Source organism: Emydura macquarii, unplaced genomic scaffold (assembly GCF_026122565.2).
Source record: "Emydura macquarii macquarii isolate MOO-44397 ecotype Brisbane River unplaced genomic scaffold, CSIRO-AGI_Emac_v2 contig_1253, whole genome shotgun sequence".
Taxonomy (NCBI): domain Eukaryota; kingdom Metazoa; phylum Chordata; order Testudines; family Chelidae; genus Emydura; species Emydura macquarii.
This window is the reverse complement of record NW_027131390.1, coordinates 43,252,202-43,264,394: the sequence shown is the minus strand read 5'-3', so window position 1 is coordinate 43,264,394 and position 12,193 is coordinate 43,252,202.

Here is a 12,193-nt window from a genome sequence, read left to right as displayed (position 1 = left end):
GTGTTAAATATCAACTTATTTTGGGGTTTCAGAGTTAACAACCCACTGAGATGAATGGAGTAGGTCCCACCTCTCAGAGTTATTGTTTCAGGCTCTTTGCAGACTCAGGAGGACAACACTGCATCAGTTACACTCAAGTCAGATTTTCAAGGTTATCTTCACTACCATGAGCCTAATCACATTTTGTAAACATGAAAGCTGAGATGCTGGAACACAATTCAGTGACAAATATAGATTCTTCAGTACAGTGCCTGTCATGAAATTGCATTGTGCATGTAGCCCTGATTATAAGATGTCAGTTTGTATTGCACAACATATCCCATTTCTACCGAAAGCTCAGCTGCCATGTGTCATTCATGAAACAGGAATGAGGGTCACCGCCAGAAATAAAAAGTTTGCTTCAATTACTGAAAGTGGTTGAGAGGAATGTAAGCATCTCCTAACACTCACCATGGGTTGTTTGCTTTAACTCTCAGCTGTGATCATCCTTGCCAGGTAGCCTTTAAAATTAAAATCCCCCCAATTCAACTGAAACCATATAGGCACACTACTCAAATTTCCCTCATTTTAGTCACAAAGTTCTAACCAATTTGGTGCCCCTCATTTTTATTGATGTAAATTATTTACCTCAGACAGAAAAGATTCTAAAATTGAGGTTATAGAAAGTGCGGTTTGCACTAAAGGAATGAATCCCGCAGTATTTTTTCTCCAGGGACCTAGGTTAGGGCTAGCTAGCTGCAATGTACATGTGACCTGGATTATAATGAATGTACTTTATTCTGCGATGCAGTGGATGATGGAGACATTTCACAGGTAGAATTATTTTGGGTCCTTCATTTTGAGTCTCTGTCATACATTGTGTCCCATGTTTGGGCCACAGCAGGTTGGGGGCATGTCAGTACATTGTACCTTCTCCTGCCTTTCCCCTCCATTTCCCAAAGGTAGCTCCTCCATTAGTCCATCAGGTGCCACTAGTCGGATCGATGAGTAACCCAGAAAATGGCAATGGAGCAGAAATCCTTCGGTGTTGTAGAGCCATGCTGTGGGAATGGCTTATCCCACAACAGTGACACCTTGAGAGCAGGTTTATTCCCAGCATGGACTAATAGTCTCCATAAAACTAGAGGCACTGCCAGTGAAGGCCTCACTGCCACATGCTGAATCTCAGCTCAAGGAAATACCCAGTCACTACACACTTTACTTGCTAAGTCCAGCTCCTATTTGTCAGGGGCCTTGGGTCTCAAGCCACAGTCTGTGCAGTCCTTAGGCACCAATATGTTCCAATCTGCCACACACTAACCCTTGAAGGGCAGCTCTGACAGAGAGCTTCAATCCTGGGTTCTGATTGGTGGAAATCTGGGGGTCCTGATTGGTTCCAAGTTTCTATTTAAAGCAAGTAGAGGATGAGGAAGTTGTCAGTGCTAGTGAGTTTCCCCAGTTTGGGGCTGCCTCCCTTCTGCTGCTTACCTCCCCTGGCCTCCTGACATCTGGCTCTTGCTTTGCCCTCTGGGTTGTCTCAGACACTGATCTCCTGGTGTCCTGACTTTGGCCTGGTTTCTGACTCCTGTTCTGACCACTAGGCATGACTGCCCACATCCCAGAATGACACGGTTCCAGCCCCTCCCTTACCTTCTCCCATTCTCTTCCCTTCTGATATAGCATGACATTTATTTCCTCCATGTAAAGCTTCACACTGGCTTCCGCATCTGGGCCTAACAGGACAAACAGTGTCCTTGAGTCTGTTTCTGGTGCTCACATTTCTCATGTGGGGACTGTGTTTTATATAGACTATGAATATTGCATTCTCATCTCACTGACATGCCTTCGGGAGCCTAACCCCTATACTTGTGTGAGTCATGTAAATTACCAGCGTGAATTTGCTGCTGGTCACCTCCTCAGATTAACAATGATACTGTTTGTCCTTCAGTCTCTTCTAGATCCATTTGAGATGAGTCTTTTCACATAAAAACAACAGAGAAATTATTGAATTGCTGGCCACAGCAAGGATATGCTAGATGAATAGTATCCTATTCAGCAGAAATATGATCTGTTTACTAGTCTGAGAAGGCTGGAAAGCTCAATAGTTGCTGCTCATGGGATAGTATGTAAGAGCCAGGACTGGTTTACACTGGTGGATTTTTACCCCTTTGTATTCCAGAACTTCTCAGTATTCTTCTCACTGTAAAGAGTTTCTCAGATATAGAATCACACCATGGCTGTGTCCACACCCAATGTCATTCTGAATATTTTTCACCCACAGGGCAAAAGAGGAAAACACAAAATTATTAAGTAGCCAAAGTATGGCTCATTCATCGGGACCCAGGAATCCTTCCTACAGTGGTTGCTGAGGCATTTCCTAAGATATACAGCCAGAGGCCTATACCTCATAATCCAGGATCAGACCACAGGACTGCTGCTGCCCAGGGAAAGACACATGCGGTAAGTGAGGCGCCTGTCTTCACCCCAAGGGAGTGACCTTGAGACATAACCTTTGACCGGCAGCAGTAAGGGTGAGCTAACTTGGTGGATATCCTTACTGAGTTCTGCAGCCTTCCCCCAGCAATGCTGTGCCGTCAGAATTGCACAGCAAGGATTTACTGTGGGCTGAAGAGTTCCAAGGGCTTTTTTTTTTATTTGGCTTTGCAGCATTTCAGTGCTCATGGATACATATTGTAAATGTGTCCAGTGTTGATCATGGTGGGTGGAGGGAGAGAACAAATAGTGCTTTTCACTCTAAAAGATTATAGCATAATATAAACTAATACACGTACAGCCCTACAACTGTTAATGATAAATGGAACATAACTGGTGCATAAGTCTTGGGGATGGTTCTGTGCACAGAGCTGAATTTCACCACTCATTTGTGAACCGCTGTTAGGGTCAGTTACAACTGACATTAAAGTAACTGTTTGGTGGTGTCATTAATTATACACAAATTCAAGGCCAAGGAACATTGACAAGCCTTTTCAGTGCTGCTTCAGAGCCAAATTGTTCTGATGAGATGGAATTTACACATAAACGAAACCTGAATGCCCACTGCTTTTGGCGAATGTGCTGTGAGATTGCTGAGTCTATCAGAAGTCTGGATGGCAAAGTTCAGGCCTCTACTGCCACTTCAGATCATTGTTTGTCTCAACCTGTAGAACTTACAATGTTACATTAATGACACTGGGGCTAAAAGTTAGAGCGTTGGTTAGTGAGAGGCAGCCTTTCGTCCTCAGACTGAGATGTCCTGACACCGCAAGGAGGGTGAACAGTTGTTACCTGGGTAACCCTAACCCCAGCCCACTGGCATTGAGAAAACCATCTGTATCTTTATCCGCCAAATGTTGGTGCTATGGGATGGCTTCACGCAGGGCCAGAACTTTGGCTGGTGTGAACTGGCAGTTCCTTGGACTGCAAGGACGCTGTGCGTGCTTTCGCTAGCTGAGCATCTGCCCTGATGTTGAATATCATGCACTGTGATCACCGCAAAGCATAAACGGCCTTGTATGCCAGGCTGCCGCTTCCCTCCTGGTCCAAAGAGCCTTTCCAGGGAAACAGGAAAAGTAGGAGGGGCTGTTTTCAGCTCCGCTGGAATTCCTGAAGTCTGGTGAATGGCCTCGCTCTTCTAGAGCACCTGCTCCAATTTCACTAGGAGTGACCAAGCACTGGCAGCACATGGCGGCCTGTGTGAAATGAGCTGGCATTTAGATATCACGGCAGAAAGGCAGATCCTTCAGTTCCACACAGGCAGGAACAGACATAACATAGAAAGCAATGCCCTGGGCAGCTTTGCTGGCAGTCTTTGCAGAGAAAAAAGGGAGACCAGGGCCTGGGCCAGGCATGTGGTACCACAGTGGATGGAGCATACTCCGCGCACTACTTACCAGACATGATGGGAAACTGGGCACTATGAGCACTCGGCTGCATTACATGCTACAGCTGATCAGAGCGATGTAACAATTGAGATAGCAGTTTTAGACTTTAGCATTGCTGCTCCTGGTCCTAATTCCATGTAATTACATGAGTGCCTCAGGAAAGCAATTCAAGGCATTGCCTTGCCAGCTCAGAAATCCATAGTGTGCTAGAGTCCAATTGCAGAGATAAGTACATGGATCAGTCTAGAATTACACAGGAATGCTGTTTACTTCAAAGGCAGCTACATGATGGTTACACAGGGAGAGACAGGTCCCTACACAGGAGATTAAAGCATCTACCTATAATGCTATATGGACACCTAGCACAATGGGTCCTAGTCCATGACTAGGGCTCCAAGGTGTAACAGTTATACAAATAACAATGTCATTGCGTGAGAGAACAGTGGGATGATAACTTAAAGGCTCTCCATAAACCAAGTTCAGTCTTGTAGTTAAACTTCTGTTTGTATGTTTTTGTAGTAGTAAATATGACATATACCAAAGAGTGTAACTTCATAGTTATTGTAGCGTAGTACCTTTTAGTGTACCAGGATTCTATAAAAAACATGTTTAAATATGATAACAGTAGGTAAGTAATTAGTCTTAATCACATATATCCAGAACCATTCTGTAATTACAGTGTAACAACATTGCAATTAATGTACTAACATTAAGAAGTGTATCCTATTGTTCTTTCACTTTTTTTTTTTTTAATTTCACAATAGAGATGGGCTTAACTAGATTTGTGTGTATGGGAAACATATATGGCCAGATACTGCACTCCTTCACTGAGTTGTACCTTGGTGAAAACTGTCATGATTTAAACCATTAACTAAATACTTGAGAAGCTTCTTCTAGATTTGAGTTGTGTTCTGTTCTTCAAATGGGCAAAGGTTCAGAAAGCTCTTATTTTCTCTTCAACTGGTTCCATGATCCCAGTTACAGAGATGGTACTAAATTCATCAATACTGAGAGCCCTTCCATTTGAGTAATGTAGGCATGCTCACAGCCAGAGTCACTTTCTTTCCCATCTCCCTTTCTCTTGTTGAACATGTTGAACATGCTAATCACCACCAGAAACTTGCTGTCAGTGTAATTGACATTCCTGATTCAACCTGGGAAAGATTTCTCCAGCTGCCCTGTAGACACTCCTCACCACCACTACCAAATACCACTAGGCCCCGAACTGTTTTCAAGCTTTATTTTTAAATGCAAACATGGGAGATCTCCACAGAGAGCACTTTCCTTGCCTCTGGCCACTGAAGCTGAGGGGTGCCAGCAAATACTTGCTGGCAGAACCTCAGACTTTCAGTCTCGAGAACTGCTCCAGTGGCTAATGATGAGGTTTTGTCAATGAGAGCTCAGGCAAATGTGTTGCTAACTCAAGTGACATCTGACTGTGGGTATTTTACAGGCAATGCAAAGAGTTTCATGATCCCAGTGCTTCTGGACACGTGGAGCAAAACTCAGCCCTTCCACACATTGATTCATGGAATCATGGACATTAGAAAGGGAAGCATCCTATTAAATCACCCGGCCATCCCTGGCCAATGCTGGGCCATTCCCTACAGTCCAGTCCTCAGCGCCATGCCCAGTCTAGTTCTACATGGCACAGACAAAGGGGCTTCCACCTCTTATCCACTGAACCTCGTGCTGATACATCCATTGGGGAAGATCTGTCCCTTGTGAGATGGATCTGCCCAGAATAGCGATTCATTGCAAAACAGTCAGCGTGTCTGGAGTGAAATGTCCCCTCATGAAGTACCGCGTGATGCAATCTCTCCAAGAAACTGGCATTTTTTACTCTCTTAGCACAGTTTCTTTCTGCTGTGGTGCAGGCCATCTCCACCAAGAGGCCAGCTGGGCATTTAGAAGTAACCCTCATCCAGCCCTGTGGGCAGCACAGCTCCCACTGACTCAAATGGGAGCAGCAGCTTCATGCCAAGGGGTCTCATAAGCACTGAAGAATGACAAAAACCAAACCACTTTCTTTGTAAGAAAATACTTACCTGTCCTACCATAGGAGGCTCTAGGTCTTTGTCTCCAGTGGCAGCTCTGCCTAAGAGCTGTGAGTTAGCTACTGCTTCCTTCAAGCTAAGGAATGTAGACGTTTAGCTCAGGGAAGGATGAGACATATTTTTAGCCGCCTCTGTCCTGGCTTCAAATCCTACTGGTGACCTAAGGGTGGCCAATGAAAGTTCTCAGCATTGGCTCAGCTCTGCCCCCATCATAGTCAAGTGGAGTTTTATTGACTTCACTTGGGAGCAGAATTAGGCCAGTGCTGAGTGCTTTTAAACATCTCACACTTAGGACAAATTTAATTCCACACCTCAGCTTTAAAAATAGACAGAAAAGGCATTCATGTCCCAAAGGTAAACTCCATGTCAACTAGGGTCCTAGTGGAACTGGAAAGAAACTGAAAAAGGGATTAAAAGCTAATGGACTTCACAGCATGAAACTCTAGTGATCTTTTGGCAGAACTGCTTTACTTTTTGTTCAAGTGCTATTGGGGTTAAATGGAACTGAATAAAACAGTAAGAAAATGTTAGCGTGGCTGGCATCAGCTTCAGAGCTGTTGAGAACTGCAAAGTGGTTATTAGATTCGTCCCTAACATTTATTCAGTTTGTGTGTCACTGGAATCTTAGGACTACACCTCTGAATATCCTTGACATCTCAGGACAGCTAAACCAATAGGTCCCCAATTATCCTGTCACCCTCCAGATAGGCTGGTCTTGAATAGTATTTTTAATTGCCTGGAAGAACCAAAAAGACTTGCTGGATGAGTCTGTATTTTAAATAGCCTTAAACTAAAGAATTACAATTAAGTTTCTCTTAAGAAAGACAGAGAAAGGAAGAGAATATCCTGGAAAGAGAACAACGCCTCCACTACATCCCTCCTGTTCTTTTCATATTTGCCATTTCGTCTGGAGCTGTACAGAAAGTTTTGCACACAAAGTGGAAATTGATTAATCTGGGGCTTTTCAAACTTTATATATATACATAGAGAGACAGAGAGAGAGCAGTGGTTCTGACAGCGTTTTCATCACTGAAAAAAGCTACAAAATTGTGACACTGCTCTGGAGACATTCTCTTATGAAATGTGCCTATAAAATACAGTAAGTGAACAGTAAAGCTCCATCAGATTTGACAAGCTGCACATGGTAAGCATTTTGTGCAGAATTTCTGTAGATTTCTTCCCCCAACCTCCCAATTTCTCTGGAAAAATCTATATGAAAAAAATGAAAACTGGAAGGTTTATACTGACGACAACACCACTGTGACAGTTCTTGGGGCACCCAGGTCAGTAAGTTACCTTGTTACCTCCTGCTTTTAGTTAGAGAGAACCTTACCCAATGCCCATGGTGGCTGGGTGTTATGTCCATAACACCACTTAGGCACTCCCCTCTGGTCTATGCCAGCTCTGTCTTTGCCTTGCAGGTTACCAAGAGGTGCACGTCAGTCGTCAAGTCCCTTTCATGCATTCCCCTGCAATATCCAGCCCCTGACACTGGCTACTCATAGAAATCCGAGGTCTTCTGCCCCCAAAAGAGCAGCATTCCCCAGTTTACCAGTTCTAGCTTAAATCACCGCTCCTGTGAACCACGCAGCACTGGAGCCCTTATAATAAAACAAAAAAAGGTTTATTTAAACAAGAGTAAAGTAAACTAGAAACGAGAGAGCTGTAGGAACAAATGGTTACAATACAAAACAAAATCATAAAATGTGAACCTGGGTCTATACTTATTAACAAAGTTACCTTGCCTCACAAATAGAGTAGGCTCCTCCCTGACCCCACAAGTTCAGTTTATTGCAGAGCTGGCTGGCTTCACAGGGAACAGGATCCAATTTTTCATAAGAACACCTCACACCCAAGAGCTCTCCTCAGGGCATGGATCAAGAGGTTCTTTCCTCTTTCTATGATGTGCTGAAAGTCTTTTGTTTCTATTCATAGGCAGGTGAACCACAGACCTATTGTAAAGTTCCTTTCGTACCTTCAAGATGTTTTGATTGTTTGCAGGTGTCTCTGATGGCTTTCTATTGAAAGTCCTAGGATAGAGCAAGGCTAGACAAATGAGCCGTGCGCAGCTAAGAAAGGGAGGGGGTGACAACAAGGCCTTAAATGGCCCATCACTGAGACACATTATCCCCTGGTGACTAACTTCTATTCCAAGGCCGTAAAACATACTTTCAATACAGTTACATTATTCCTTAAATTTTACTCATACATACATCTGACAATCATTATAAATCTTGATAAGTCACCAGCTTTCTGCAGATACCTTACATGTTACTCTTTATGAATAAATATCCTATAAGATGTTTGGTGTAGTGAATTTGTCAGGTGTGAGACAAGTTATGCATTTTGTGCAGAATTTCTCTAGATTTTTTTCTTCCATTTACTCTGTAAGAATCTACATGGGGAAATGAAAACTGGAAGGTTTATGCTCCCATCTCACTAGTCATACCTTAGAGCAGTGGTTCTCAACCAGGGGTATGCATAGCCCTGTGGTTACACAGAGGTCTTCCAGGGGGTACATCAACTCCTCTAGATATTTGCTTAGTTTTACAACAGGCTACATAAAAAGCACTAGCAAAGTCAGTACAGACTAAAATTTCATACAGACAATGACTTGTTTATACTGCTCTATATGCTATACCCTAAAATGTAAGTACAATGCTTATATTCCAATTGATTTATTTATAATTATATGGTCAAAATGAGAAAGTAAAAAAAGTTTCAGTAATAGTGGGCTTTGACACTTTTGTCTGATTTTGTGAGCAAGTAGTTTTTAAGTGAGGTGAAACTTGGGATACGCAAGATAAATTAGACTCCTGAATGTGGTACTGTAGTCTGGAAAGATTGAGAGCCGCTGTTTTAGGTTTCCTGAGGTTTAGGCCTTTAGTAAAAATTTCCAAAGTGCCTGTGGGGAGAGGAAAAGCTCATGGTATTTGAATAAAACCAGTACTATAGTCTCTCACTTCCAAGAGCACAAACTCTCACTCAAGAATGGACTGGAAATAAGGTGTGAAGTTTAACAGTGAGAGTAATTAACCATTGGAACAATTTACCAGGGGTCAGGGTCATTCTCCATCAATGGCAATTTTTAAATCAAGATTAAGTGTTTTTCTAAAAGATCTTCCCTATGAATTATTTTGGAGCAGTTCTCTGGCCTGTGTTAGACAGAAAGTCAGACTAGATCACAACAATCCCTTCTGGTCTTAGAATCTATGAATGACTGGAAAAAAAACAGCAAGTGAACTAGACAGTTGAACTCTTAAAAGATGAGGTGTTGGTCAGAGTGCTATCCTGGAACTGAGGAGATCACGGTCCAATTCCCTGCTCCACCACATTTCATGGGTGATCTTGAGCAAGTCAATCAGTCTCTCTATGCCTGTTTCCTGTATGTAAAATAGAGCTACCAGCACTTCCCAACCTCCCACGGTTGTTGTGAGGATAAAATACATCAGACTGAGAGGAGTTCAGAGTCTACTTCAATGGGGGCCTTCTAATACCTTAGAGAGGTATATTTGCACTATCCATGAATCAATACGCTATACTGGGAAGAATTGTTTGCCTGCATTTTCTGGGATTAAAATACTGAATGGTTATCATGAATGAAGTTACAGGTTTTTTTAAAGAGATACAGTTTCTCATGTTTTAGCCTAATTTATTTTCCATTTCCTTCATTTTCATTAATTTTTAACTCCTAAATTGCTTACAATTAGGTTTCCACATAATTTCGTCTTTCAGGCATTCTTCGTGATTTAGGCATTGAAGTAGCATAGTCTCTTGCAAATGGATGTGAATGAATTCTGGACTCAGTGCACTGTTGCAGGAAAGTGAAGAAGAAAGTGAATTTAGAATATTTTATTTCAAAGGGTTTATTGCATGCAATCTGCAGATTTCATGTATACAGTTTACACACAAAAAAAGGTGAGCTGCAAATCTCCTGTAAACTAACTACAGATGTTTTAAAAAAGGAATTATATTTTCTTTTAAAGAAACAGCTTTCAAAACATCTCTGAGGAAGTTTTGGCCACCGTCTTGTAAATGTGTATGTAGTAAAACATCCTGATTCCTCATTGGAATGTCAGGTCTGATGATAAAGACTATACAAAGCAAACTTTTATTCCTGACAATATTTATTCACTTTCCGAACCACTTTAGAATTACAATCACGTTGCAGAGAGACAAGGTGGATGAAGTAAATTATCTTTTATTGGACCAACTTCTGTTGGTGAGAGAGACCAGCTTTTGAGTTAATTCCTCATCCACCTTGTCTTTCTAATATCCTGAGACCAACACAGCTACAACTACACTGATAAGATGATATTGAAATCATTTGGCATGTAGCCTTGTATCTTACAAAAATGGACATTTCTTCACATGAAATGCAATATGGAATTTCCTTGAATTACACTGGGGCAGATTTGGGAGGGGGGGCATTTCCCCGCTCTAGAATTGGACATTTGAAAGTAATAATCCTGATTCAGAACCATTTTGAGTCTTGCCATGCTCCTCAATGAGAACAACAGGAGGCATAATGTGTGGTTACATTCCAAATGGGTGGTTTGCATTGACAGGATGTCATGATGCTACATCCATATTGATATTGACTATTGTTAGCTGGTCTGTGGAAATGGCTTTTAGAAGGCAATTAATGGGGTGGTCAAACAGCAGACCATCAGCCAAATACAACACACACAGTTCTACAAAATGGTTTGTCTCTTTAACCTCGAGGTGCACCCTCCAAAAGCAAAAGCTCTCAGCATGCAATACAACTTCTGGATCTTAGCAGCCAGACCACGCAGACCAATATGGTACAGTATGTACTGCTCATGTAGTTTCTGTGAGAAACATTGCCTTAGAAAGAAGACAGTTGCAACCCACTTTGTTTTAGGTGAATTAGGTGTCCTTAGAAGGCTCCTAATAAATTGTTAGCACAAACTCAGTTCTGCAAAGCCAGATAACTGGCATACATTTGCATAAATGCTGTGCATGTCAAGAAGCTATCAGATCTGTAACTTTTTGCTTTGCTTTGTACAGTAGGAGTAAATTTCCAACACAAATGATAACAATAAGTCCTAAAACCGTTCAAGCAATAGCAAGTTTTATGTCACAATATCCCAAGGCGTGTGTTGGAAACATAGCTTCCAATTCTGCTTGATTTATTCCAGTCACCTAGGTGCCAACAACTGCTAAGAAGCAGTGACTTTCTTTACCCCAGAAAAGACATTTTTCAGCCATCAGAGTAGAAAATGCCTGAAGAAAAAAACATTGCACACTAAATAGGAACAAGGCTGCTAATGACCTCACCTTTGCTGGGGTTGGTGCTGCACTATGAAAGCTGGGAAAGGAGTTATTCTTTTCAAACTGGCAGTTTAAAATAAGATGCTGTCTGTGTAAGGGCTTTTTTTTTTAAACATTATCTTTGTGTCTGGCTGTAGCTGCAAGATATAAATCTATTTATACCTTTCTCTTCCTGTGCATGTAATAAATATATTTGTTAGATCTATGTAGTATGCATATTTTATATATCTACCCATCAATTTATTGGCCTGTCTTGTGCGCATTCTGTAAAAGGTTTAAAAGTAATTACCCAAATACTTGTTAGCTCATTCCTCAACAACAACAAAAAAACTAAGTCAAATGGGATGATATAAATTTTTAATACCTCCATGACCTACTTTTTCCCCCTCTGCTAGGAAGTTAACAATATAAAATGTCTTATTTTTGTCTCTAATCAGGCATTTATTTAAGAAGCTGTGATTATTATTCATTTTGGAGATCTAGAGCTAGGAAGATGCATGAAATGTGATGGCAGTTTGTGATGCCTAGGTTTATTATTTATCGCTGCTATGAATAAAGTAGCCAGGGTATGCAAAATCATGCAGTGAGTGTCCCTAGCCTTTTTTTTGCCACAATCTGGAAATGAGCAACAGATTACCTGTTCTGTTCATTCCCTCTGAAGCACCTGGCACTGCTCACTGTCAGAAGACAGGATACTGGGATAGATGGACCATTGGTCTGACCCAGTATGGCTATTCTTAAGTATTTAAAGGAAGAATGAGTTTTAGAGGGACACTGCCAAGCAGTTTAGGCTGAAAGTTTAACCCATTTTAAAACTGTCATAATCTGGTGGCAAGCCTCTGGATTCTAAAAATTGCTTTAATTTCTTTTTGACCTATCACTTCATTGCAGAGGTGAGGTACCCTGCTTTCGTAGGGCCTAGTCAAACTTTTTGTGCTAACTCCCCGTTAGGTGATACGGCACATTAGAAATACCAGAAAC